This window comes from Drosophila takahashii, chromosome 2R (genome assembly GCF_030179915.1).
Source record: "Drosophila takahashii strain IR98-3 E-12201 chromosome 2R, DtakHiC1v2, whole genome shotgun sequence".
NCBI classification, from domain to species: Eukaryota; Metazoa; Arthropoda; class Insecta; order Diptera; family Drosophilidae; genus Drosophila; species Drosophila takahashii.
This window is the reverse complement of record NC_091679.1, coordinates 23,030,538-23,058,357: the sequence shown is the minus strand read 5'-3', so window position 1 is coordinate 23,058,357 and position 27,820 is coordinate 23,030,538. Positions and strand designations below refer to the sequence as shown.

The 27,820-nt window shown below is 35.9% G+C and overlaps 1 protein-coding gene across 3 annotated transcripts in view; it reads left to right on the top strand.

Annotated features, from left to right (window-relative positions):
- The window catches only part of LOC108068350 (uncharacterized), a 67,685-nt gene that overhangs the window by 14,826 nt on the left and 25,039 nt on the right, over window positions 1-27,820 (top strand). The window contains exons 1-2 of one of the 3 annotated variants that reach the window (XM_070213700.1): window positions 3,377-4,064; window positions 27,646-27,698. The gene's annotated coding sequence lies outside the window, so the exon portion shown is untranslated. Of the gene's footprint in view, window positions 1-3,376; window positions 4,065-27,645; window positions 27,699-27,820 lie in introns of those variants that run through there. The other 2 variants (XM_070213698.1, XM_070213699.1) reach the window with 2 other exon arrangements.

Genomic DNA, 27,820 nt, shown 5'->3' with positions numbered 1-27,820 from the left:
CTGCTGTCATCATCATCAAAAACAAGAGGTCTCAGTTGCACCCCCCATCACCACCCACTTTTCACCCATTTTCCACGCCCGCATCCCCCGTCCAAAATCCTGCGGCAAGTGTTGATGTTGTTGTTATTCCGCTTGACTTCGAATTTCTGCGGGAGAAATGCGGGGAAATATAGGGGGACATTCAGCTGAAATGGGGGTCTGTAATCAACGGGCGGTAGCGAATGAAAGTTGACAGGAACAAACAGTCGGCAGTGGGTTACTCCTCATCCTCGTTCTCGTCCTCCTGCCATTTCCATTTCCCCATCCGTATTTCACAGTCCCATCGGACATTTCTTCAATTTTATTGCAGCAATTTGCTGGGAGGACCGCTCTGGATGAAGACATTGTTTCGATTCCCAGGCTGTGATTTTTAATGCACTGAGAGAAAAACTGCCAAAAGTATTTATTGTCATACCATTTAAAAATCAAATAAATTCACATTATAAAGACGTTGACTTACGTGTTATACTTTTGTTGCCATTAAAGTTGGTTCGCCCTTACATTTTACATCCTGATATTTCAGTTAAAAGAGCTACGTTTTTAAAAGATTATAAAAGGATGTACCTTTCTTATATATGTATTCAACAAATCCGTATTAAAAAAATATTTATCAGCCTTAAAAATTAAATAATTAAATATTATACACAAATAATATACAAATAGTTTTAGAAATAAATCATTTAAATAAATATATTTTAACTTAAATGTTAGTAAGTTCATAATAGAAGTGTGGGTGGGCTTTTTTCTGTGTACTTTGAACTTTCAGTTATCTTTCACTTGCCAAACGCAACATGAAAAGGGTCCAATTTATGCCTCGGTCTTGGGTTTTGCCTTTTTTGACTCGGTTTCTGCTTCTGGTTTCTTGTTTTGAGTAATTAAATTCCTAGGCTTGTTAATACCCTGAATAATCACCGACAAAATAAAGGAGTCGAAGGACTGTTCAAGGCATAACCGAATTCACAGTCGAGTGCACTTAATGACCACTTAATGAGTTTCACAGAAAGATCTGCGTACTTGAAAGCCAAACTCTGGCCATGCCGTTTAAAAGCGTCTTGCAATTTTAATAAGCGTAACTTAAGCTTGTTGCCAGGACTTTTTATCTGGATGTACTTTACCAAGGAAGCCATATAAAATGTACAGGTTTTTTTTTGGAAAATGATAGTACTTTTAACACATATAAAATGTTTTAAGTATTTTTATTCAGTTAATTTTATTCCAAAACTTTTTAGGGTGGCAATTTTGAAAATAGAGAGAGAAAAAAAGAGAATTTAATCTCTTACTTTTCAAATCTTGTTTTACTTTTCCAATTACAATACGATACATCTTGTATCTATATTTTTCACTTCCTGCTTAAATTGTTATTTTACAATAACACCTCTCACTGAAGTGAGATATCAACTTTTGTGACGAAATTAAAATGATCTTAGCCTTTAACCACACGGGTATTTAGTAACATCAATTTATTTGTTGTATAAATTAGGATATTAGCATTATTATCATTTTAACAAACGTCGACTTCCAGTCATACCGATAAATTTCTTGCGCACGTTATAAAACTTTAATTACAATTTTATTTATTCTCGCCTTTTTAATAAATTTTTTTATGGATTTCGTATACATATGTATGTAGAAAAAATGAAGTGATTTGAAAGGCCACCAATTTAGGATACTAAAGTATCCCAATCGACTTTTTTAACCTTTTTACTTTATCAGGTGCTATACCAATCCTTTCCATAGACTTACGGACTCGGAAAGTTGACCTTCAAAATAAATGAATTTTTTCTAGCTGCAAAAAAATGTAGTTAGCACATTGCAGGACCTTTAAAAAGTCCGTTGGTTGAATATCCTTGTAAAAGTCCTTCCTTTCCTAAACTTCGATCTGTGCTTATGAAATCTAAGGGTTGACATTATCCTTTTTCTTGATCCTTTCGCTTCCCTGGCCTATTAAACCCATGGGTCGGGCTGTGTGCCTTGCATTTTGGCACAGTGAGAGTCCTTTAAAACGCCGTAAAAGGATCCTAATGGTAAAAACAACTTCTGGGCACATATTTTCTTAATATTAGCATATGATTGACCCTGATCCTGCCCCTTAAATTATTATGGGTGTTGGCATTTAACATACTTTTATATAACCGTTTTTAGTTAAAATTAAGTTATTTTAACGATTTAAGGATACAAATTTAGCATCATGCCATCTAGACAACTGAGACAAAGCGGACTTAGCAAAAAAAATAAGTCAAATCGGTTAAGTTTTAGCGAAATAGTTAAATACAACATAAGTGTGCCAAGAATTTTGTTCGGGCAGTATAGGGTCATTTTTTCGTTTTTGAGTTTTAAAAAATTAGTCTTAAGAGAAATAAATATGAAACCAAATTATTTTAAGAGTAAAATGTGGCCTTTATATATACAAATTTTATTTAATTTTTTTATTCATATGTTAGTTGGACAAAATTGAACCTAAAGTCCAAGATGCCAAGTGCGCCAAGAATTGAGTTTATCACTGTACCTATGAAATCATCCGTTGTACATTGTATCCGTTGTATCCGTTGTAAAAAACTTTCTATACAAACAAAGTAAAACATATACAAATTGTTTCCAAAAAATCTGACAAAAGGTAAGAATTTTAAAAATTGCACTGGAAGAAAACTTTTAGAAGGAACTGTCTAAAACAAGCGATCAATTTTAACAAGGAATTTATTTTTGCGCGCCGTTACTCATAAAAACAAAGCAGAGAAAGTAAAATTGTTTATACAACAAATCAAGACCAGGGAACGAAAATAACTGTTATTGTAAATTTTTCATACAAAAAAATCACGCACTTAGAAGGGTCCTAAACATTTTTTAAATACACCACAATTTTTATTAGCCATTGTAGTTTACAAATCCGTAATGATTTTTATTTTTTGATTTTTATAATAAAACTCAAAAAATAACTCTTATTGTTTGATTTTTATGAATAACAGTTATTCCCTTGACATTTTTGAAAAAATGAAATAATTAAAAAAAACATAATACCCGTGCTTTTTATAACTTACTAAAAATTTGTTAAAAAAGGCAACCGCGCATATTTTATACCTATATTTTTTTAAAATTTTGTTTACCCACAAAATCGCCATAAATCAAGTTTGAGTTTTATTTTGATCACGACGAATAACTGTTATTTGTCAACTTTTATTATAAAACTCAAAAAATAACAGTTATTCTTTGAGTTTTACTTTACAAATCAGAAAATAACTGTTAAAGTGTGATTTTTAAAATAAAACTTATAACAGTTACGTTCCCTGATCAAGACAAATTTAGAAATATTCGCGTAAAAATAGATTTTCTCGAATTTATTTTTTCATTTTCCGAACAGCTGTTTTGGTCTGTAGTGTGACCGCACGTCACTTGCGCCCATAATCCCCCAGAGCACCGATCAAAGGCCACACTGCGCCGACGCTCTCGCTCTCACTTGCACTCATTTCCAATTGGGAGAGCGGGCGAAGCAGTCGGGAAAGCAGCGAAGCGCGTGTAAACAGCAGGGAAATCGAATTCGCATCGCATTGTGCCTTGTTTTTCTTGGCCAACGAAAAGCAACCCAAGAAAACGTACAACTTTGGCCAGAAATTCGCAGTGCAGCAGAAAACTGCAGAATGCAGAATAAAGCTGTTGGATAAACATCGATTTGTGTGTTTGTGTAAGTGCCTCTCGCAAACGCGTGTTGGTGTGTGTGTGTTTGGTGTTTGAAAAAAATATTGCTCAATGGCCCAAAAAAAAAGAATGAATTGGGCAAAGAAAATCAAACAGCCAGGAGAATGAGCAGATGAAAAACAACTGCAGGCACAGGAAGACAATTTCCCAAACGTGAAAAGTGCGGTGAAAGTGCAGCGAAAGCCAGTGAAAAGCCAATGCAAATAAATGTTGTTTTTTTGCGCTCGATTTGAGTTTTTATTTTTGTGAAAGTCTTGTGCTCTTTCTCCCACTTCATCCCCTCTCCGTCGTTCCATGCTGTTCGTATAAATAAAACCACGAAAAGGCAAAGAGAGGTGAGTTTTTCCCCAAATTAGAGTACCAAAAGTCGTGTTAATGTCGTCATCGTTAACTTTATTTTTATTTGTATTTTCACGTTTTATTATTATTTCTCTGTTGTTTTTTTGTGGTAAAACGAGACAGCAATAAAAATCTCAGGGCGTTGCGAAATTTGTTGCTTTTTTGCTTCGTTTTTGTTGCTTCTTATTTGCTTTTATTTTCTCAATGGCCGCCTAGTATTTGTATTTCCAGCTGTGTTGGTGAGAACGGGAGAACAGGCGGGCGAGAGAGCGCGAGCGGAGAGAGAGCGCATCAGCTGTGTTGTTTTATTTATCACGTTACTTCCAAAAATTAAAAAACAAACAGAAGGAATCAAAATCGCTGGAAATACGTTTTTAAAGGCCTTGCAAGCTGCTAATTGATTCCCGCCGCCTTTCAAGTTTGTTAGCATTAGCAGCTGAAAAGGTTTCTCAGCTACTCGAATATTCGCCAAAAAGTCGTAAACAATTCACTGTTTTCAAACAAATCGACTGCGGCTCTCTAACGCCCCCGCCCCTCTCTCCGTCATTCACTCGTTTGAGGCATTGCCAGGTGAAAAAATTTCGTATATAACTTAATTTTATAATTTTGTAAAAAAAATAAATTTTGTTTCCTTATAAGGAAACATTTTAAAGATAAGTTTGAAAATAATAAAATAAAAAATGATATAATAAAAAATATCGACCGAAGCAAATAAAAGGTGTGTTTCAAAACTATAAGACACTAAGAAAATTTTTTGGTGAAATTTTGTAAGTTTAATTACAGATCGAAAGAACAAAGTAATATGTATACGAAAAAATACTGCTTTTCCTTCATCCTCTTTCAATTATAGTATATTTCTCAAACATAGTATATTTTTCGACTATTTGCGATTATAATCGCTTTCTAAAAAAATGCCAGTTTTACAAAATGTAATAAACAAATTGTCTTAGTTTTTTTATTTAATATATGTAAATCCCAAGCTTGCTGTAAATGATTTTGCTTTGATTTCTTTAGACAACTTTTAGTTTTGCATTTAAAAATAAAATATTAATAAAATATCAGTAAATATTTCGGTTAACATTGTCGTTACAAAGAGCTCGATTCTTCTAATTTATTTAAAATATTTATAATTAACCAAATCGCAATAATGTTCTAACTCAATGTATACTTAAAATTTATAATAAACTCGCTTTGGCGATTTTCACTGACTTGGCCTGTTGACATTGAATGGTTTGTGTGTCAAACACACACTGCCTGTAATGTTTGTTTATTTATGCACTCTATCAGGGCTGACAAAGTGCAATAAATTCACTTGAACTCACCCGAGAAAAGCCATCACCCCACTTGATCTGTGTGCGTTTTCTATATTTAATTCGTTAATCAATTGGTGCCTATAAGGCTATAATTAAGTATAAATATAAATGTTTCTGATGTTTGCCGTGCGCTGTTCTAAACTGTTAAGTGTGTAGTTCGCTTGAATCATCGGTTTTAATGGATTTTCATAGAACCCCATGTAGCCGATGTTTTGGGCAATTTGAGCGGGGATTCCTTTACAAAATCTGTTGTATTGTTATTTTATTTTGATTATGATTGCGTTTCGGAGAATTATTTCCAATTACTAGAACAAACACTGGTCGAAAAAGTTCACATTTGCGCTTTCGAGAGGATTTCTGATTAAAACTGGTTTCTGAACCATGCGTTCTCGATCATAATTAATTGGCGAGTCTAGTCTGCTTGTCTGTCCGATTTTCCGATCGTCCATATGAACACCTTGATCGAAATCGGAGACTGTTTAATCATAGTCATTGAACTTGTAATTGTACGAGGCTTAAACGTAAAGTGGGATCTTTTCAGAACTAAAGTTGTTTTAAGTTGTACTACTAATGATATACAGTTAAGATACATTTTAACTCAGTCTTAAATTAGATACATTCATTTTAAAAATAGAAAACTTGGTAACAATAAACTATAAGCAATTTAAATAATTATTTTAAATTGTATACCATTAAATACGGTATCGTAAATAAAAATCAAATCATATTAATTGATCTAACTAACTCACAGTTTTTAATACTAGTTTAGTTATAAGAAACAAAATCGTGAAATATTTGAAAAACACTTAAAACTTAGATTTATTTTTACTTTTTACAAAGCTTTCGAAGCACTTAACACATAAGCATTGACATTACAGACGTTGATATAAAATATATTCAATTGTATAGAACCATGCTTGTGGATTAGGGTGTTCAACCCCCCCACTCATATGAAAAAATAGTAACCAACAATAGTATTTTTCCGAAACAAATTCTGAATAAAACGTCTGACTTTTGTACCGTGTGCCCAACGTTTCAAACTCGTGCCAATTGAATTTTTATGTATTCAAAACGATGCCTAAGCTCTTCGGTATGAAATAAAACCTTTTCATTGATTGATTGGCTAGACGGATTTGGCGATCACACCTCCACGCATGCGACACAATACAAATGGAAAACAAGGCACAACCAAAACCAAACCAGCAAACTGGCAATTAACAATATTATCGCTGTCAGACAGAATTTACATTTGATGCCGCCCGAAGGCATTGTAAATTTGCTTATCTAATCGACACAGCCCAACGCAACCAGAACCGCAAAACATATATATATATACATACTTACTAGCCCAGCCCAAAGTCGTAAAGTTTCTAAAGATTAAACTCAACGCTATAACACGAATAACTCTCTATATAATTTGTGGTGAATCACATGTTTAGTATCTCTCGTACCTTTCAAATGCACTCTAAACAACTGCATAAACAAGAGTATATTGTTTTTTGTTTTTATATATTGTCTTACCAACTAAGTGACTGAAAGTCACGACCTGCCATAATATTGGTTAAACCCCACTTGATCCCCCGTAACGTTCGATTTTTGCACTGAAACGTGCCCAGCGAAGGGCCATTAATCAGCTAACAAAATTGTTTACCTCAACCAGAACAACAGCCGTCGCCATATGTGGTCAAAATAGTGTTGTTTGGAGTTGAAAAACCTGATATATTTTAAACAATTTATTCAAACAAACAAGCATTTAAAGTTGTTTAGAACTTTTTAATTTGAAAAAGTTTTAATGGTTTTACGCAAAATGTTTTATTTGAAACTATTGTTTTAATAAAATGTTTATTATTTTACGTTTATATCTCAGTCAAATGTCATAACATCGTTATTTATTTATTAAATTTTTTAATAAATCGCTTAAAATTAAAAATGGAGTTCCATGACCTAATTCGTTCTTCCACCTAAAACTTGGAACTTCGTATAAATTGTTGTTTTATTCGTAATTATTATTCAAAATTAATCTGAAAAAAACCCATAAGATTGCCTTAATTATAAAAATATTCAAATAAAATTAGTTATATAATTTGTGGGGATATGCTTAAATGCTTGTTAAATTTAATCTCAGCAGTTTAGCAGCTAATTTAAAAAAATATAAATCATCGTGAATCAACTTTTTGAAAAGATCAATGTAGATTATGTAGATTCCTTTTAAAAATGAACACAACTATTTTATGGTGTCTTTGGTGCAATATATACAATATCGCTTTGTCTGTGATTTTATATTAATAAATCATTTATCTCAAATCATTTTTTATTTCAGCGATAACAGACTGCAATACTTAAATGTTTCATGGTAAACGCCCCCAATACATTGAAATGTTTTTTGTAGTTTAGGGCGATCTCTGGTCTTGGAACTCAGATCCCCATTCTCTGATATTTTCTTTTCTTCTGTATCCGGAATCTCGTTATGAAACGTGCACAGTTCATTAGCATATATATGTATGCATGCACTTAAGTAGGCGCACATACTTATACCCAAATAAAAACAGTTTCGTATATTTTGGGTTTCTGTTGGTTTTATCATTATCTTGGCTATAAGGTCTCTGATTAAGGTCAATTTAAAGCTATAAAATCAAATTCGATATGCTTCCGAATAAAACAAAAATTTCCTATGAAAACATTTTGTGGAAATTTCCAAAAAAAAATGCATTGAGTTCAGTAGGTTTTGTTCATAAAGCAAGGCATAGTTATAATGCATTTTAGTAAATTTTAGCATTTTTTTAACTCCCAAGGAAAGTGAAAAGTTTTAAAACAATAAACAAAACCAAATTCGAGTCTTTATCTATATTGAAGGCGATGCTATAAATTTGAAACAAAGTATTGGTTATCCATTCTTGTTGACGTACAAGGGAGTTTAAAAACCTACTTGACACATCATAAAGTTTTGAGACGGGTTGGGAAAACTCAGTCAGTGTGACAAGTTGGTAATAAAACGGCCAAGTCAACAGGTAGAACAGACTGGCAAAAGCAAAATATGGAGAAACAGAAGCCGAAACAGAAACAGAAAGAAATCGCGCTGAAAGGCCGACAGTTGGTCAAAAAGCCAGTCACTCAGTTGGCCATATATATTTTTTTGCGGGCCCCAAAAGATAAGAGCTCCGGTTCAGTTCAGTCGAGTTGAGTTGAGCGGTCGACTCTTGAGCTCTTTATGGAGAGCTCTTTAGCTTTTGTTGCTCGTAGTCGGGCCTTTATTTTTGCTGAAACAGCAGCAGCAGAATTTGTAACCTCAGAGCGTTGTCTATTTCGTTGCTTATTTTTCGGTTTAATGGTCAGACACACGGCTGTGTTGTTGCCGAAATGCGTGAGCCAGTGAAAAACAGGTTTATTTTTTAGCCAAGCCGAGAAAATAACAAAAAACAGAGAAAAAATAAATAAAAGAAAAAATATACGTAAATAAATAAGTCGCCACTTTTGAGTTGCCAATTGGTTTTGCAGTTTTAGAGTTTGCCCAGTTGCCGAGCAAAGCTCTATTTTTATACCCTTGCAGAGGGTATTATGATTTCAGTCAGAAGTTTGCAACGCAGTGAAGGAGACGTTTCCGACCCCATAAAGTATATATATTCTTGATCAGCATCACTAGACTGGCCGTCTGTTTCTATGCAAACTAGTCTCTCAGTTTTGAAGCTATCGCGATGAAACTTTCCCAAAAGTCTTCTTTCTATTGCAGGTAGTATATAAGTCGGAACCAACCGGATCGGGCAACTATATCTTATAGCTCCCATAGGAAGGAAACGTTAAAAAATTCTAGCTTTGGTGTTTTTTGAAATATTACCTTCTACTCTTGAGGATATTATTTGTTAAATATTTCCGAATTTCGAATAAAATATTTCAAAAATCGGACGACTATATCATAAAGCTGCCATAGGAACGATCGGAAAATTAATGGGAAAGTAATAGGAAATAAATTGTAGCTTTTTTGGTTTTTATTGTATTCTTTTCTACTTTAAGACATGACTCTTTTTCAATGTTTCCGAATTTCAATTTTAATTTTATCAAAATCGGACGACTATATCATATAGCTGCCATAAGAACGATCGAAAAATTAATGGGAAATTAATTGGAAACAGATAATAGCTCCGTTGGTTTTTATTGTATTCTCTTATACTCTAGGATATGATTTCTTTTTAATATTTCAGAGTTTTGAATTAAATTTAACAAAAATCGGACGACTATATTATATAGCTGCAACTTCCCTATTGCTGATAGAACAAATAATATTAAAATAATACGAAATTTAACATTTTTGCGATTTGTAAGTTAATAGGAATGATCTGCAAGGGTATATAAGCTTCGGCTGGCCGAAGCTAGCTTTCTTTCTTGTTATATTTTTCTTTCTACACAAAAAGAAGGAACGAACTGTCTCGAAGTCTCAACGTAAATTATTGTTATTTTATTAATATTTTCAAATTTGCGGGAATCAAGGTTGAATTTGGAATAGACGTAGAAGTCTAACAAAAAAGTTGTTTTCATAGGAGCCTTAACGGTCTTTCTCTGGCTTGAATTTATTTTAGAAATTAGTAAGGAACGGCAATACTTCGGAACATATAGACAAATAATAAGACAGTTGTCGTAAGTAAAGTTAAATTAAACCTAAGCATTGGGTAGTGCAGCGAAAACCAGAAATTGCTGCGGTTTAAATGCTTGAATCATTTGTGAAATCCACTCCAATCTCTATCTATTTCTCGGGAATCCTCTTTTTTTTGCAGCTGCTTGTCAAATGGTTTCTTTTTCTTCGCCATATATGAGTGTGTTTTTCACACACTACCAAGTGTTACGTTTTAATCTATGCAAATATATAAATATTCTGCTGGTTTATTTATGAGTTTTTCTATTTACCGTAGGTTTTTTATTTCTTGGTTTTTCTGCTTTGCCTCTTATTTATTGTTTTGCTTTTTACGTTTATTGAATTTGAATTTCTAATTATTTTCATTATTGCAAATATATTCCAACATTTGTTTGTCTCTCGCCGGCAAAGTGCGGCCCTCTCTCTCGCACCCACTGTGCGCTAATTGTATAATTGCACCGCCTGTTGTTTGCCGTCCCCCTTTGACCCCGCGATCGTTAACCCGTGTGGGTGTGTTTTAATTTATTGCACTTCTGTTGGGTTTTCAACTTTCAGACGTCGATTCCGTATTATTTTACCCCAACCCAACCACACACACTGGGGTCCAGAAAGCCACGCTGATAATGGCAACGTGTGACTTTGGCAATTATGGGGGAAAATGATTATTGTCTCGCTAATCAAAAATGTTGTAATATTTTCGAGCTCTCGATTATCACTCGAAGGTCGCTTGACGGAAGTGTGTCGTATAAAAAGTGCGGCTGTAAAATCAACTAGAACTAAAATGTTAGCTCTTTTTTGTTTCGTTTTGCATTCCGACGGAATCGGGAAATTGTGTAACTCGTTCGGTACCTCTTTAATGGCCTATTGCACAATCGTGTTTATTATCCAGCGAGTTCTTATTTGTTTCCTCTTCATCCACCGGTACTAAGCAAGCACAATTATGAAGTCTGTGGGGTTTTATGCGGTTTCATATGCCAACCTGTTCTCCCATATCTCATTCCATTTTATTCCGGTATTTTTCGCCTGCATTCTCGCCTTGCTTCCTTATTGACCATCGAACTTGGCCAAGTTTAAAGCATAATTTAGGTGTCGCAGAAATATTAGCTCTTTGCGGAATTCGCATGCGAACTTCAGGCAGTCAAGTCAAAGGTTAATGATCTTATCCGAATGCGAAACGTTGCCTTTTGAATGGAACTGCAATGCACGAGTTAAACAACAAGGGATAATAAATCCTATCAAGATATGGGGCTCACTTGGGTCGTAATTTGCCTCTTATCGTTCAGGTTTTGCCTGGTCCTAAAGTATGGCAGGCAAAAACACATGTTATCATATCGGTGTTCAGTCAGTATTCATATACCGATACTCCTAAATATATGATGGTTTCCAAACCTTTGATACTTAAGGGGTGTTAAAATATAATATTACAGGAACTCTAGTTAGGGGTTACATAACAGACATAAGGTACAAAATTAATTATTGTTGTCTACTTTAAAATTTGGAAATATTTTTAATTTTGAATTATTTTTTTATTCAATGTTTTTTATAGCCATTTTCCTTCGACGTATGCACATCCTTATCCTCAGGTTTTACCATCTGGACAGTCGGGAGATACCATATCTTATCAATGGGACTGCAGGGCCATTTAGGAGATTGCTCTGAACGACCTTGTTTTGCTAACGACTCCACTGCACCGAACTCCTCCCCCGCAAAACTGCTCGGACAGAAGTTGGACAAAAGAGTCTGCCAATTGCCTTTCATTTATCATCATATTTCTTGCGTTTACCGCACACATTTCACCATTCGGACGTGTCGTTTTGGCCTGGCCAAAATGGAAGAGTCTGTTTCTGTTTCAGTTTCAGTTACTGTTTCTGTTACTGGCATTGGATTGTGACCCACTTTCGAAGCCTGGCTGGCCATTCCTCATTTCCCATTTCTCATTTTACATTTCACATTTCGTTGCCTGGCGCAAATTCAAACAAATGCATTTTTGCGGCAAGCACTTGGCCAAGTTTTTGTGTTTGTGGCCGAAAGTGAATGTGTATGTGCCTTGTGTCTTCTGATGGCGAAAAGAAAGCCGTTTCCTTGGCTTACTTGGCTTTCACTCGCATCACGTTTTTCCTGCCTAACCAAGCACACCGACTTGGTCCGGTCACCAACGCCCACTTTTTAGAGCCCCTTCCTTTTTTATTTTTTTTTGATCCCCCATCCACACTTTTCGATCTCCTCCTTCATTTTCAGCTTTATTGCTTCGCCTGCCATTGCACAGATGCTGTAAATATTTTCATAAGCACGCACTTCGCTCCCCTGCCTTATACTACTGATGTGCAGGTCCATAAACATTCTCGGCCCCGATTATATCCATTACATTAAAAAGGGCCCGGCTCGACTTGAAAAAGGGTGCAATTTATTGAAGTTGTGCTATACGTGGGTATATTATTCACAAACCAGGAAGTAAGACGTAGACAATGATTGTATCATTTATCAAGCTTATTTATTTCAATAAGGAAATACTACATGATACTTTATTATTAAACGATACGATTATTAAAAATCCTTAAAAAGAATCTAAGAACAATTTAAGTTTCTATTAATATAATCATTTTATTTCACTAGTGTTTAAGTATTATTAAGAATTTTAGTACCTCATTCTACTTCTTCACTCTAGCTTCCTTGATTAAATATATATTTTAATTGAAATACCTGCGATGCTTGTTTAAAAATATTAATGAAGCCTGAAGTTCACTTGTCTTTAAGTGTTCCGTGCAACAAAGTCAAGACCACCAATACCGAAAAGCGTTGAAAACAAAAATCAAGTTGTTTCCTCAATTTTTTTTAGTAAATACATATTTATATGTTTATTAAGTTGCCCGAATAGCACAAAGTATGGGTGCACTTCGCCTTTGACATTGAAAACCAAGCTGATAAGAAATAAAAACTGATAGCTCAAAAGGAACTGACCGAAACATGCATTAAGCACCAAGGCGTCAGGGTCAAAAGCTTATATTTTCAATAATCGAATACTTTTGCTATCAGCTTGCTCAATTTGCTTTAATTAATTTGTTCAATTAAGGTTTATGCTTTAAAAAATCCCCAGCGGCTCACTATCGGTTTGAAATATAATCAAAATTTTCCCATTAATAGAGAATTATTTTCTTGAATCCCACACTTGAATTATTTATTTATTCAATTCTCTACTGCAACTGGTTTGCCACTCTAATGAACTGTTCAAATCGAATCGAGTCATTTGCATAATGATTACAATCCGTGAAGTATGTATAGGCATGCAAAAAATCCTTCAATAAATTTTCCATTCCTCCACTCAGTCAAACGAAATGGGATTATGGCTATTTATTTTATTTATTAGTCATGTACTTTGAATAAATTCAATAATTGCTCGCAAAGCCTTTTAATTTATACACGATATTATACAAACGTCTGTTGGTAATTTCGTTCTCGTTTTTCATTGTTTCCGATTTTTCTTTTGTTTTTCCTCTATTTACATTTTGGTTGAAAATCATTAAATAGAGTATTATTGAAACATTTACAATTGATGGCCACAATTGAACATGCAAATCACGATTACACAAAAAAGTTAATTTATTTTGGTCTCGGCTATAAAATATTTAATTGTATTACTTGTGCATTTGTGTGGCGAGAAGGGGAAAATTAAAAGCGAAACGCCAAATAGAATTAAGGAATACATGTAATGTGTATATAAAGGCAACATTTTATAACAAACAAATAAATCTCTGAAATGAATAAATGCAAATGCAGAATTAAGATGATAAAAACAAACAATATAAATTTAAATTAATTTGTAAAAACTCCAAAGTGATCTGACAATTTTATTATTTTGGTTGAATGGCATTCGTTTGCTTTAAATTGTGGTAATTCCCTTTGGCGCAACTCCAGAACCGCAAACCACACGTCTTCGCGAACTTTAAATCAATTTGCAACTTAGACCTGTTTCAAAGGGCCAAGTCTCCCAGCAAGCCGACACTCATGGTTATTCAATTGCCTTGCCAAAAGTCAACGTCATACTCAATGCCCTTGCATGCGCCCTCCAGCGCCCTCGCCACCCCTTCGCTACTCCTTCCACCCCCTTCCCAAGCGACTGAAGTCAACAGAAATGCTTCATTAATTGCTGCACACAATGGAGCAGCAGAGGTTGGGCAGAGGAGCTGCAGAGGATGGGCAGAGGAGGAGCAGAGTCAACGAAAGCGTTCCCCGGTCTGCGCTTAATTTGCTGCCTGCTGAGCCGACGACTTCGACGTCGCCTTGTCGGGAGTTATAAATATGCAATTATGTGCTCGGCCCAAACAACATTGTGCTCGACATACCCGAAAGAAGAAACTTTTAGCTGCCTTCCAGCTATCGTCATTTTATCCCACACCGCGCACTTTGCACCTGGCACTTGGAAAAAATTGTTTCTTAACTAGCCATTGTATTCCAAATTTATGCTTTAAATTATATTCTGTACTATCAGTCTAATGTCCCAATAATTTTAGAAAAATACTTTTGGGTAACTGAATGAAAAGGTTTAAAAATTTATAATTCTCAAATATAATTATTGTTGTGGAAAATAAAATCCTTAAATTATAGTTCTTAAAATTTAAGTTCGTAGATGATTCCATTCCATTATTATTTTTTTGAAGCTGTTTCAAATTTACACTTTAACTATAGATGTTAAAAAAGATTATCTAAAATCCTTTCGAAAAGCAATTTAAAGGGTAGGTTCGTGATATTTTTGGCAGTGTGCTCTTAAGCTGTGTCTCCCTTCAGTTCCTGCTGCTTCGAAGCTGAGATCGCGGCCGGCATAAACAAATCTTGTTACACAAAGCTTTTTAAATATTTCATGGATGCGCTCGTAAAGTGCAGCGAGTGAAAAGGGGAAGGAGCTGGGAAGGCGTTGAGGGAAATGGGGTTTTTTGTGAAGGCCTCCAAGGGGAGAGCGATGAGGAGAAGGACGTGTGCTACTGGCAGTGGGCAAACTTTATTAGACAAACCATTCGAGCGTGCAGCGCGGGATTGGGGGAGTGCAACTAATTAAACAGCTGGCAGCCAGCATCTCCTCCTTCCAAATCCCCTTTGGCTCCCCTTTCTTCCACGCCTCTGGTTTCCCCGTTTCCCAGGGAACATTTTAACGCGCTTATCTTGAGGCTCCCTCCCATTTTAGATCGGGGAAAAAGGGGGTTTTCTGTTTGCTTAACAAGTTTGCCCATAAAGTTTTGCCAAACTGCCACATGGCATTTCCACCCGATTCCGCCCCCATTTTCGCCGCCTGTGTCCCTGCCATTCACACACCCACTCACACAAATTCAGTCTTTGTCTGGGTGAAATTTTTATTCCAGTTTGCTTCTTTGTTGCACTTTTTGTAACCAAATTTGGGACTGCTATGAGTGGGACTTTGACTGCAATAAAAATATATATTTATTTTGAAATCTTAAGAGAGATCTTAATAAGCAGGTAAAAAAAACACACTTAAAGGCAAATTTAAAATTAATTTGGTATTACAAGCATTAGGGTATTCCCCTTTCGGCTTCAGTTTATTTATACATGCCCCCCCCGGCTGTGACTTCAATGGCCTGCCATAAACTCTTTTTCGCCGCCCTTTCTTTTTCCTTTCTTTTTTTTTCGAGTTTTCTTGAGGAGAATGCAATGAAGTGAAGCAAACCAGAAAACAAACGCTTTTTTCTCGGCATTTTCTTGGTGTGTGTGTGTTTTGAACTCTTTTGTTTTGGTCTCCGCACGTGAGCGAGCGTTTTTTATAGCTCCTGACTGTTGTTCAGCATCCCATATTCCGCATTTCCCCCTCGATTTCCACATTATCCCGCGAGTCTGGAGGTTTCTCCTTGGGTGAATGCACTTTATGGGACTTGCGGTGTCCGTTATTGTTGCAGTTGCCTCGCCTTTCGTTGTGTTTTTCATTCAGGGAAAGGGGCTCCCCAGCTGAACCCGACTACCCGAGTACTTTGACTTATGACTGCCTGACTGACTGACTGAAGGAATGACTAAATGACTAAATGACTGACTGGATGAGCAAAGGCACGGGATGTTGGACAGCCTGGCTCGTGCTCATTAAACTGCAAATTTGTGTGGGCAAACACTCTAAAAAAATTCTTAACCAGTTCACAAATCAGAAAAATAAGATATAAGAATTGCCATTTTTTAACATTTCAATAAATTATTACAAGAATTGTTTCAGAACGTCTGCCTTTAATGAATGATTTTTCCATTTGGCAGTTTTACATTCCATTTATATACAGTTAATTAGGGTTTTGCTAACTACTTTCTCACAGTGTGCCAGCTACCCCCTTTCGTTCACCTCGTTTCCCCAACTGACCTTCGGTTTTTGTTTGCGCAATAATTCGCGAAATGCAAAACATTTAACGCAAATTTCGCGGTTAGCCGAGGCGATCGTTAAGATGCGCCACACAACAACTGCGCCTCAAATCAGGCGGAACTGTAACGATTTTTGTGCCCGTAAATGCATTCAAAAAATTTTGGGGTTGTGCCCGGCGAGCGGAGGGGGGTTAAGGTGGGTGGGCGACGTGGGGTGCGGCACGGATCATAAACAATTCAATGCCTCGAGTGCAACGACGCAATGATGTTGCTGCTGACCCCAACCACTCACTCGACAACCCCACTCACCCCAGACCCATTACAGAAAAAATATACTCACAAATTTGTTGACAGTTTTCGAGGCGCAAATATAAATTTCAACCAGGCAGTCTTTGTGCGCAGTACACGATAAATAAAAATGTTTATAAACTTCAAAAGTAGCTAAGTATTATGCAATATTTAATTCCTTGAAGCTTAAAAATGTAAAACATAGGTGAAAAAATGGGTCAATAGAAGATTTATTTATATTTTATTTAATTTTTTCGGTTTTTTCTATAGTGGGCACACAACAGGGGGTGTGATATTGGCTGTCGGTGGGAGGTACTTTGAGTTAAGCAAGCCGCGTGTCTGGAATTTTCAATGAATAACACGCATACGCCGTGGGGTGCGCTGGTCGAAAAATTCTGACCAATGCCTCACCGCATTTATTGCAAAGCTAAAATAAAGACGATCGAGAAAACGAACAGCGTTTTTTGCCAGCTACAAATATTAAGCCAAATATATAGGTAAACAGGAAAGGCATTGTAAAAGAACTTCCGAATTTTGAGTAGAAGCAAATGGCTTGGAAATTTTCGACTGCATATTAATTATTTCTTGTGGGTAATTTTCCACTTTTGTGCGTGATTTGAATTTAAATTTATATAATTTTTTACAAGAGACCCAAACCGGTTATTTACCTTATTTTTTAGGCTGTAAACAAATATTCCATTCGTTATATTAAGATTAAACACAACTTAACAACTTTTCATATATGGAAAGGCAACTACATTTTAATAAAATTACAATGACGAATCCACAAACTAGTTTTGAAGAAATTATGGAAAATTATTATTGAACGCCTTCTTTGGGTAATGTTCATAGTCGATTTGAACCTGATTTGGCCTCTTAAGATTTTCAATCCGCACTTGGACACGGAAATTGATAAGAATCCTCTTGTATAAAAGAATAAACCTTGGGCTTTGTCTACTTACACTTGCTCTTGAGGGTTGAATGCACTGAAAGTTGCTCAAGATAAGCTTCGAATAATGGTTAATTAGGAGAGCCACCTATAAAAACCAGTAAGTGAAAGGAGAAGGGGAGCCCAGGCCTTCAAATGATATATGATGTTGAACAAGGCATAAAAGGCTGAATGTAAACGATAGATTTTACACTCTGTGGCCAAGTTGCTGTTGATTTATTTAAAGTAGTAGCTTTTATAAGGCTAGCTTCTTTAATTAACAAACAAAGAGACAATCAAGGCAGTTCATTACATTGTATTTTCTCTTCTCTGGCTTTGTTTTGCAAATTATGTTTTCATTTTTGTTTTTCAGCTTTTCACTTGGCCGCCAATGACAAAATGAAATTCAACTTTCCTTTTGAAGTCAATTAATTCAAGAGTCGTAATTAAATATTTAAAATATAAAAGTGTCACAGTCAGCTGCAATTTATAATAAATCTTTGTATTCGTGGGAGAGAGGCTGTCCCTGACTTTGAACTTGAATGCTGGAATAAATTGATGTACTTTTATTTGTATGCTACTCGTACTTACGTACATATTCGGGGTACAATGCTGTCGATTGTTTCTTTTTTGCTTTTTTGATTTTGTCTCCTTTCGCATGTAATTTAAATTTATTTTACAAGCCACCGCTAATGAAGTCATCGGAGCGAATCGTAGAATTGCGTAAGTCTAGACAAAGCTCTAGGGTGGAGGCGATTACTGGGGATTTCGGGGTTACGAGGGAGTGGGAGAAGGCCATCAAACAGCATAGCAAACACGAACATTAAACATTTCAGCTGAGTCATTTTCAGATAGTTAGATAGATTCAATCGCCGTGCTATTGAGTATATGCAGATGGCATAAAACTAACTTGAGTCTATAAATTATCCGATTTTACTTAGCATTTTTGAAAGTAAACATAAATCGGCCTATCTTTAAAGGAAAACTAATGAAACTGGAGGTAAAACCAGATTGTTTGGGCATTAAAATGACATTTAAAGTTAGGCATCATTTGGCCATATGATTAAACAACGTATGTAATGGGTTTTTATTACCACTTCAACCTAACCAATACGTTTTAAACCGTAAAAAATTCTTGCGAAAATCAGTAAAGAAATCTATAAAAGATAGATACAGATATAAAGTCTAGATCCCAGACAACAACTCAAGGTTATACAGAGTACAATTGAATTTTGTCAAGTATCTTCTTCCCTTTTGCGCTCGTTCTTAAATGACAAGGTGATTTTGTGATCAAAAACAGATAACTGCGCTTTATCTGCAAACCCAATCAGAACTGATAACCTCAATATATAAAAATATATTTAAGGCGTCACTGTATTCTCCCAACTGTTTTGAGACCGCTTTTTATCGTTGATTGACTACCAAGTGATTCATGAACTGATTATATTCGAACATACGTCTTTTGTTCTGGATTAAACTGAATGCATGATTCAGTATTTCTTTGTCTTTTAATCGGTTTCACGATCCGATGAATTTGCAACTGCCATGGCTGAAAATTCTTTTTATCCAAGGGCTTAATGCAACGGCGCCACAATCACCATATCAATTATGCAACTCATCAGACAATTAATAATTCAGCTCAAGTAGACAATAACTCAATTAGGAACGGAGAATAATTTTTAAAAAATTTGCAAACTGCAGGGGAATGAATTGCATTGAACGGCCATTGGGGCGTCAATTGCACAATAACTGAGTAGAAACTTGTCGCTGGTGCTGGGCTTTTCAAATTGCATTTGGTTTTCGATTTATACACATATGTATTTATATGCCCGCCATATCGGGCAATGCAATTTCGATTGCAATTGCAAATATATTTTTAGTTTGCCGTGCTGCGTAACTTGGTCAAAGCTAAAATGGTTGGCAAATCAGAAAAAAAATGAAATAAAACCAGGGTAAGGTTGCGGTTTGAGCAGAGAAGACCTCGAAATCACTTCGCCGGAATGCTGCAAATTTTCGTTTATTTCTGCGCGAATTTTACAATTTCCCATTCGCGGCGGCATATTTGTTTTCGGCGTAATCAAAAGCCAAACAAAGTCTTTCCGCTTTGGCCACCGGCCAGAAGTGAAATTCTTAAACATTTATTGCCGATCCGAACGCTTCAATTAACGGTGTGCCCCGGCATCCACTAAAATTCAGAGACCAAAAATAAACGTAATTCGCTGAATTATTTATGGAAAAGCACACGTCTCAATAATAAAATGTTTGCTCCTAATTGGAAAACGCCAGGAAATGCAGTGTTGCACAGAATAATACCATTGTGTCATTTAAATAAATGGAGGAACATTAATTTAAATTTGATGAACCATTCAAGAGAATTTACACAGTCACCACGAACTTGCTACTAAAATGAATGTAAATTCTTGTATATTGCATTTCTTTTAGATTTGTGTAATCTTTTTTCTCTAAGAGTCTAAAAATAATATTCATTAAAAAATGGTAGTAATGCAAACTATGAATTACAAATGCTAGAGCCAAATAAATATTAAATCAATACCTGCTTTCTGTAAACAATATTGAACAAAGCCGCAACTAAATTATTAATTCTTTCAGCAAACAATTCTCTATTAATCCGTTCTTAAACTCTCATTCTGGTTCAAATTTAATGTCAACGCTTTCGGTCCACCGCAAATATTGTAAAATGAGAATTATTTACTCGTGCAGCACATGTTGAAGTTTCCGCTTCAGTTGACTTTTCGGTTTATTATTGCGTTTTTTTGTGACTTTATGCAGCTTTTAATTTTTATGGAAATGTTATGAAACAATATTTTCATTGATGCCGTGGAGGAGCGGGTGCTGACGATGGGGATTGGGCGAAAGCAATTCATTTTCAATATTTGCCATCGGAATATTGCGTTTTTCATAATTTTCGTAAATTGCTGTCGGGGGCACTTATACGTCCCCCAACGAAAAGTCTCGACTGTGCCAAACTTAACCAAACTGAACTGAACTACTCAAAAGACCGTAATCAGTCACAATTTGTGCGGCAGCTTGCACAACTCAGGCGATCAGCTCAAGTGTTTCCATTTGCAACTGGATTGCAATTGCAATTGCATCAGCATCAACATCAATCAGAGTTTGCTGCTTTGACTTGTCACCCACACTTTCCATGGTTATGGACATCTGGAGGTGACTGACAGATTTTCAAAGTACCTATACACATAATTCCGTCTGCCTTTCCATATTTACTTACAATTCCACACTCGTCGTGTTGTTCCTTTTAAGCTGTTTACTAATTTAAGCACATTTGCTCTTTGTTTATTGCAGGTAAGACGAACAAATTTGTGATGGATGTTCGTTGGACAAATGACAGTTCAAGTTCATGTAACTACTGATTGCTGGTATTTGAGTAAGACTATTTTATCTATAAATAGCCATTTGAGATATTGATTATAGCGTTGAGATGCGCTCGTAACCAATTTTCATTGACGTCACGCTCACTTCACGAAATAAACAATCACTTCACGCATTCTAAATAATTTGAGCACTTTTTACTCGTGCCTTATTTAAACTTAAAGAAAGCTTCGTAAAAAATATAGTGTGCTCTAATAGGTTTAAAAAACGAAATAAAAATGGATTACCTACAAATCATTGGATTAATTAATAAAGACTTGAGAAATTAACAAAAAATATTAAATTAAGTTGTCAACTTCACAAAACATTATATTTAAATTAATTAATATTTTGTTATCTCCGCAAAATTTGCAAGTTGATATTTGGTAAATTTACTCTTTGACGTCCTTACTTAATCCCCATTAAATCAAGGGGCTTGGCTCAATAATTTTCTAAAGTCAACTGATGTTTAAATGACCCGCTCAAGTGCAAGTAATGCAAATTGCCAACGATATCCGCTGAAAATTTTCCACATGAAAAATTTGAAATTGATTTACGACTTGCCATTTCCCACGAACATTTTGAGCAATCATTAGCGTGGGGCCATTCATCAGATAAACTGAGCCACATTGAGTTAAACAATGCTTTAATTCATATGGAAACAATGGCAAATAGTTTATAATTGATATGCCAAATAGTTTAAAATTTACATTTCGGTTGCCATTATTCGTACTTCTTCAAGTATAAATAAGCCGTAAATCGATGTTGGGCAAGGACAAAGCCCACAACCAGACAGTGTTGTCCGGGTAATTTTCAAGTTGCTTAAACATTTTCGAGGTATACAGGTGGAAATGTTTCAATTTGCCTAAAATCTGTTTGGTCAACTAACAAAACCCAAGCAAACAACAACTCAACCGACCAAAGGCAGATAGATACAGCGCGTTTCGGTGTTTTAGAACCACTTAAATTCGGATATATGATAGAAATAAACAGTTCACAAAATATCAATCATTTTATAGAATAAATTAAATAATATGAAACATAAACAAAGTTAATAATTTAATAAAATAATTCCAAAAATTAAAGAAATCAATTAATCTTATTTATAATATATAATTTTAACTAAAATGTATATTCTTACTGTATTAACTTTTCGAAAATTCATAGTTCTAATACCTTTAAATTACAATTTTTATGTGGCATTGTTTTGGTATATATCCTAAAATTTAAAAATGTTACAAATATTTTATGTTTTAATAAGATTTAACTTGATTGGAGTTCTTTTATTTTAAACCGCAACTTCTAAAAATAGAATATCCGTTCACTTATGTTGATGAAGAGCTGTGAGTTGTGGTCAGGAGTCAGGTGCGTGTGTATTTGTGTGTGCGAGTCCTGTCCCAACGACGACCAAGTAGAGGAGTAGCTGAATAAAACAGAATGCTAACCACACATGTGACAAAAATACATGGATACTCATCACTCCCTCACCAACAGGAATGGCAAATATGTGCTTTGCGACTTTTAACAGCAGGTCCTCGTTGTGCGTGGTTGTGTGTGTGTGCTGCTGTCAATATTTTATAATGTCATGTGCCAAATTATGGTATCTGCGATTATACCGAAGCTATGGCCATACACCTCATACCCCGCACTTATTTATTTACTTTCCATTTGTTTGATTATCCCAGCGGCAGCCGTCATTCTTGAAATTCATTCTGTTTTCGAGATAAAAGAACATTTATGCACTTAATTGAATGCCACGTAATGTAATTGAATCTATGGGAAAATTAAGTGCTTTAATTAATTTGCCTCTGACTTATAATTCATACATACCGAGCATTGCTCATACGCCCCGTTGTGTGTGGGGTTCTCTTTGCGCTTTTTCATTCGAGAGTTTTAATTGCACATTTTTCAATTAAAAACTATGCAGAAGGGTGCCTTCGTTTTTCGGGGGCGTGAGGTTGTAGATTTGTTTATACGATTGCATTGTTTAATTGAATTTACTGTAACAAATGAGAGGCCAAAGGCAGCGGCGAAAACCAAACCAAACAACAACAGCGCCAAAAGTTCACAAGTGCAATTAATTTCGGGCTGTGTGTTTTTTCATTCTGCTTCTTTTTTTATTTTTTTTTTAATTTCGCGATTCGCACAGCTCGATTTCAGCTTTTTGCTCGCCCGTGCTTTCAGCTTTTATTCTCAATTAATTTGGCCAGCCATAAATCAGCAGAAAACGGTGACAATTTAAATGATATTTTTTGTTTGTGCCGGTTTTTATTTACTTGAAGCGAAAAAAAGATGTGATATGCCAAGTGAAGTGCTGGCAAAAGTAAACTGTAAACATTGTGAAAACGTGTGTGAATTTGGTTTGAAAATATCTAAGAGAGCAATTGTCAAATAAATTTTACGAATTCAATGGAATTTTTCTAAATTGTTGATTTTACAATACCCGAATTTCAGCTTTATGAATATTAAATTTTTGTCGAGACAACTTAAGTCTTTGTGGCTTAAACTTTGGCCCAACAGTTAGGGACGACTTAATTCCACTTTGATTCAAGCCTCAAAAACTCGACAACAAAGAGGAAAAACGCTCTTAAAGTTGCCACTGGCAACTTTGCTTGTTCATTTTCCTCTGGCAAAAGTTTGTTTTTGTTAGAATAGTTTCGCTTCCGCTTGTGTCTATCATTCAGCTGCTGTTGTTTCATCTGTCTGCTCCTTTGCATTACATATTTCTCGGCTGCAGGAGGAGCCAGGATCTGTGCATCCGCCCGAACTCCATCCTTCCTTCTGCCATTTTACCATTCTGCCATTTTGCCATTTTATGGCAGTTTCGAACAGGAAATGTTAAGCACGGAAATCATGCGCGCCCGACTATGACAACGACAACGAAATGCTTTTTCTTCAGCTCTTCTGCCTTTGTGCATTTCCCTGTTATCTGCCTGGTTTTGTCTCGTCATGCTGGCAGCTTTAAAAATATATTCAAGTAAATATATCGCTAAAAGTTGGGGACTATTTAAGCCATGTTGAGATATTAAATTATTCACATTTTGCTTATATGTAAGTATACTTTTTAGAATTTCCACAGCGCCCCATGACAGTTTCCCCTTTATGCTCTCTGCTTTTGCGAAATTCTATAAAAGATAGCAAATATGCCTGGTTTTAGCTCGTCATGATGAAAAGTTTTTATCTCTGTATAGATAAAATGTTCATGTCAGTAAACCATTTATTAATATAAAACTAGGTTCTTGTTAGATGAAATAAAATTACTGACAGATTAACAAATCATTTATAAATTCAAAAAAAGTCTTATTAATATTTTAAAGGGTTTTTAAAGAATTATGACAGAGTTTAAATTTAAATTATAATTACTTAAATTATATTGTATAAATTATAATACTTATAAAACTAAACCAATAAATGCAAGAACTCTGACATTTATTAAATCGCTTTATATAAAGCGTATAACGTTCCTTCCATTCTATTTTCATTTTCGGCTAAATAGAAAAAGTGTGCACTTCTCAACACGTTGTAAGAATATTGAGTTATTTAAAAATAAGCAAATAAAGTCTGCTTTCTATTCAGCTTGTCAGGAAGCATAATTTTCAGAATTTCCACAGCCACCGCATGGCAGTTCTTTCATCAGGCACCCAGAACTTGTGCTATTGGCACTTTAATGGATCCACATGAAAGGAAGTGAGCTGGCCGAGGAGTGGGTTGAGTGGGTGGAGCGATGGGGCATCGAGAAGGAGCAGATGTTGCAAGGAAGTGCGGTTGCAAGATGTTGCTTTTGTGTTGTTTGTGGCTTTTCTCAGCGACATGAAAATGGCGTCAGCTGCAATAGAGCAAGTTCCTAAAGCCCCCAGCAAAAGCTAAATAATCGGAATTGAGATTTTGTGAAACGAATGCTGATTGCCAGAGCCGTAATAAGCCTTGCGTGAGCCTTTAATTTGTGCAATTTCCACGAAACTTGGCCTTAAAGGCCGTCCTTAGCGGGAGCTTGGGTGTTAACTTAAAAAGTTCTGACTTATGGGGGAAAATGGGGCGTATACTTGATGCACTTGCAACTCCCTTTCTCCTCCCACACACTTGTCTTGTAGCTTGTAGCTTGTATCTTGTTTATTTAATATTATACCCTCTCCGCCTCTGTCTGGTCTAGACTTTTGAGTGCCTCTTGTTTATCCGCCCACCTCCCCCAAAACGGGGCGTGGCCTGGCTGAAAGGCTTTCGAGAATTCGCGTGGTATCTCCTGGATCTACCATGTAAAATCTCATTTTCGAGGCTCAATTCCAGCGGGGAACTGCCTTTCGAATTGCAACTTGACTCGCTGCAATTCTTTTCAGGTGCCAGGTGAGACTGACTGCCTTATGTCACGTACTTGATTGCGATTCTATTGCCCCGACATTGATTATTGATGCACTGGTCCTTAGCTTTGATTCCCGGCTGGGCGTTTCCCAAGATTGGCAACGTAGTCTGTGCGGGCGAGGTTTGCTGTTTTTGAAAGCAGCTCTCAACGAGAAGCAACTGGGGTAAATGAAACTTGATTTGGCAAAGCAAATAAAAGTGCATCTAATGGGGAAGCAGCTGTAAAGCATTGATATATTTAGGGAGTAGAAAGAAACTTCTTGGTATCTTTCTTTTTTCCCATATTGGGTTTACAAATTAAAGAGATTTCATTTTATAACCATTTATTCCCTTTAAAATTTCCAAATTGAAACATAAAAGGGGATCCATTTAGCAGTGTAATGGGTATCTGATAGTCGAAGTACTCGGCTATAGCGTTCTCTTTCGTTTGTTACTTAAATATTTTCTGTTTAGATGATAAAATAATTCGTATGAGTTTATACTGGCATGGTATGCAGAGATTAAACAGAGTGGTTTACTGATTTTGATACTAAACTGTTATTCAGGTGTAATCGTTGAGATCTTTATGAGCAAGCCAGGCGTCTAATGAAATTTCCGTTTTGATGTTGGATTAAATTCAAGTGTCGCACTACAGCTTTTGTTAGACTACCAACCAACCACGAAGTCATTCGGTATTGTTAAAGTCTTAAATTGGATTTGGAAGCCTGAAATGACTGCAGGCTGGGCTTAAAGCTTGACTTGGCAGCGACTTAATTGAGATTCCACCTTATGGCGCAAAACTGATTAATTTGTCACTCGTGTGAGTCCTTCGGCTTGGCTTCCAGGAAGCCGGGATGTCAGGATGCCAGGATGCCAGGGAGGCAGCCTTGAACGGCGAAGGACCCAGGACTTAAGCTGCTTATGCGGTGTGGCTGTGTGTTAATTCCTTGCCTGCTGGCTCCATCCTGCTGGACATGAGATATTGTCCTGCCTGTACCGGCACTCTTTCCCCCTTGCCTCATGCCAAGTAAACCCTTTAACGAAGCTAATTAGACAGAGAATGGTGTTGCTCCCCTCTCAGCTCACCCCTCACTTCTTATAAATATGACAAATATCACACATACGCTCCGATGGTCGCCGCCAGTAGTCAGCACTTGATAAATCTTCCTCGAGCTGTTTGTGCTTGCTTTCTGACGTCAGCAAATGCGTGTTATTTTCTCAGCTTATTCTCTCTTCATACTTTTAGCTGTGATTACACAACTTTCTACTGTCATCGGCCAAAACGTATCATCGTTGAAACTTGATAAATGAATCGACAACTTGTGTCCCTGACTTTTCTTGGCTTCCTCCCTTCGCCGGTAATCGATGGAAAACCTGTCAGCCAACTGGTAGTTATGTCATGAGCAGACTGCAATTACAATTAACTAACTATTTTCCCCTAAGTGTGTGGGTGTTGAGCCCGCTACAAACAACAAAGCATAGCACAATTTTGAGGGCAACCCGTGTGTCTTCATATAATTCATATGCGCATATATATGTGTACAACGAACATTTGTGCACTTGCATGTGTGACCACTTGGCCAGGCTTAACCCCGAGTATTAAGTGGCCGTATGCCTCGGGTTTTGTTGGAGGGTCGCGAGTCTAATTAGCCGACTACACACACACGCACTCGTGCACAACGACAGACAGCCAATTAAAATTCCCTTTTAGCCAAACACTGATGATGGCCAAAAGGTTGTTAACTTAAATTAGGGCCCCGGTCTAACAACAATTAATTGAGGCTTTGAAGCAGACTAATTTGTAATTTTGTGTAGCGAAAAAACCGGAGAAAAAAACTTTCTGGAAGGTAGTTATGTTTATGTTATGTTAGTTAGTTATGTTTATCATTCTCAGAATATTTCGTGGATAACATATAATTATATCCGTGACTCGTAGAGTTAAAGGGTATTGCATTGGTCGGAAAGTATGTAACAGGTAGAACGGAGACCACATTTTTGCAGATTTCGAAAAAGTATAAATGCAATGTTATATTTTTAATACTTATTGAAATGTTAAAAATGTTTTTCAATTTGGACCATTTATTAAAACTTTGCAATAATGAAATGTTTTCATCTCTCTTGAACTTCCTTTGGCTGAATAACGGGTATCTGATAGTACTCGACTGTAGCGTTCTCTCTTGTTTTAATTTCGAGTGTAAATTTCTGAATTCGATTTCTTGCCTCACTGATGTAAATGCGTGTATTAAGCTTTTTAATATATTAAAACCTTTTATTAAAGTCTTAATTAGAATACAAGCAATTAATAAATATTTGAGTTTTTAATAACGCATTTAAATTTCGTCCCTTTTTTTTTACAGATTCATCGAGGAATTCTGGCTTTCTAGTGCATTTGCTGGCCATTTGAATTATGGTAAGTTTTGCCATGGTTTATTTATTGATCGCCAGCGGTAATTGACTGAAATAATTCAGTGTTTTTGCCGCTCGCTCAGTCGGGCTCTTTATTAATTCCGTTTTGGCCAATTGACGTATGTC